Source organism: Scomber japonicus, unplaced genomic scaffold (genome assembly GCF_027409825.1).
Source record: "Scomber japonicus isolate fScoJap1 unplaced genomic scaffold, fScoJap1.pri scaffold_568, whole genome shotgun sequence".
Classification (NCBI taxonomy): Eukaryota; Metazoa; Chordata; class Actinopteri; order Scombriformes; family Scombridae; genus Scomber; species Scomber japonicus.
Genome location: NW_026518618.1, coordinates 15001 through 17500, shown reverse-complemented (window position 1 = coordinate 17500; position 2500 = coordinate 15001).

The window sequence follows — 2500 nt, the reverse complement described above, 5'->3', positions numbered from 1 at the left end:
CTTAGCAAAAAAAAGTCGATTTTTTTTGTGGTCCTGGTAAACTAACTTCCACCCACGCCAAAGAGTTCAGCGTAACCCCGTGACACTCTAAAAACCTTAGAGGGAAAAAAAAAGTCGATTTTTGCGGTCCTGGTAACCAAACTTCCACTCCAAAAAACTTAGAAAAATTTTTTGACGAAAAAAAAAAAAGTCGATTTTTCTGGTCCTGGGAACCTAACTTCCACACATGCAGGCAGATGGTTGCTTGGGCTTACCCCCCAAACTCAGGCATACCCCTCTGACACTCCAAAAAACTTCGAAAACATTTTTGGACGAAAAAAAAAAAAGTCGATTTTTGTGGTCCTGGTAACCAAACTTCCACCCATGCCAAAGGGTTCGGCATACCCCCCTGACACTCTAAAAAACTTAGAAAAAATTTTGGACGAAAAAAAAAAAAGTCGATTTTTGTGGTCCTGGTAAACTAACTTCCACACATTTTTTTGTGGTCCTGGTAAACTAACTTCCACCCACGCCAAAGAGTTCAGCGTAACCCCGTGACACTCTAAAAACCTTAGAGGGAAAAAAAAGTCGATTTTTGCGGTCCTGGTAACCAAACTTCCACTCCAAAAAACTTAGAAAAATTTTTTGACGAAAAAAAAAAAAGTCGATTTTTCTGGTCCTGGGAACCTAACTTCCACACATGCAGGCAGATGGTTGCTTGGGCTTACCCCCCAAACTCAGGCATACCCCTCTGACACTCCAAAAAACTTCGGAAACATTTTTGGACGAAAAAAAAAAAAGTCGATTTTTGTGGTCCTGGTAACCAAACTTCCACCCATGCCAAAGGGTTCGGCATACCCCCCTGACACTCTAAAAAACTTAGAAAAAATTTTGGACGAAAAAAAAAAAAGTCGATTTTTGTGGTCCTGGTAAACTAACTTCCACACATTTTTTTGTGGTCCTGGTAAACTAACTTCCACCCACGCCAAAGAGTTCAGCGTAACCCCGTGACACTCTAAAAACCTTAGAGGGAAAAAAAAGTCGATTTTTGCGGTCCTGGTAACCAAACTTCCACTCCAAAAAACTTAGAAAAATTTTTTGACGAAAAAAAAAAAAGTCGATTTTTCTGGTCCTGGGAACCTAACTTCCACACATGCAGGCAGATGGTTGCTTGGGCTTACCCCCCAAACTCAGGCATACCCCTCTGACACTCCAAAAAACTTCGGAAACATTTTTGGACGAAAAAAAAAAAAGTCGATTTTTGTGGTCCTGGGAACCTAACTTCCACACATTTGTTGTGGTCCTGGTAACCAAACTTCCACCCATGCCAAAGGGTTCGGCATACCCCCCTGACACTCTAAAAAACTTAGAAAAAATTTTGGACGAAAAAAAAAAAAGTCGATTTTTGTGGTCCTGGGAACCTAACTTCCACACATTTTTTTGTGGTCCTGGTAAACTAACTTCCACCCACGCCAAAGAGTTCAGCGTAACCCCGTGACACTCTAAAAACCTTAGAGGGAAAAAAAAGTCGATTTTTGCGGTCCTGGTAACCAAACTTCCACTCTAAAAAACTTAGAAAAAAGTTTGGAGGAAAAAAAAAAAAAAGTCGATTTTTCTGGTCCTGGGAACCTAACTTCCACACAATGCAGGCAGATGGTTGCTTGGGCTTACCGCCCAAACTCAGGCATACCCCTCTGACACTCTAAAAAACTTCGAAAACATTTTTGGACGAAAAAAAAAAAAAGTCGATTTTTGTGGTCCTGGGAACCTAACTTCCACACATTTGTTGTGGTCCTGGTAACCAAACTTCGACCCATGCCAAAGGGTTCGGCATACCCCCCTGACACTCTAAAAAACTTAGAAGGAAAAAAAAGTCGATTTTTGCGGTCCTGGTAACCAAACTTCCACTCTAAAAAACTTAGAAAAAATTTTGGACGAAAAAAAAAAAAAGTCGATTTTTCTGGTCCTGGGAACCTAACTTCCACACAATGCAGGCAGATGGTTGCTTGGGCTTACCGCCCAAACTCAGGCATACCCCTCTGACACTCTAAAAAACTTCGAAAACATTTTTGGACGAAAAAAAAAAAAAGTCGATTTTTGTGGTCCTGGGAACCTAACTTCCACACATTTGTTGTGGTCCTGGTAACCAAACTTCCACCCATGCCAAAGGGTTCGGCATACCCCCCTGACACTCTAAAAAACTTAGAAAAAATTTTGGACGAAAAAAAAAAAAGTCGATTTTTGTGGTCCTGGGAACCTAACTTCCACACATTTGTTGTGGTCCTTGGAATCTAACTTTCACCCATTTTTTGTGGTCCTGGGAACCGAACTTCCACCCATGCCAAAGGGTTAGGGTTAGGGTTAGGGTTAGGGTTAGGGTTATGCCTAGGGTTAGGGTTAGGGTTAGGGTTAGGGTTATGCCTAGGGTTAGGGTTAGGGTTAGGGTTAGGGTTAGGGTTATGCTTAGGGTTAGGGTTAGGGGTTAGGGTTAGGGTTATGCTTAGGGTTAGGGTTAGGGGTT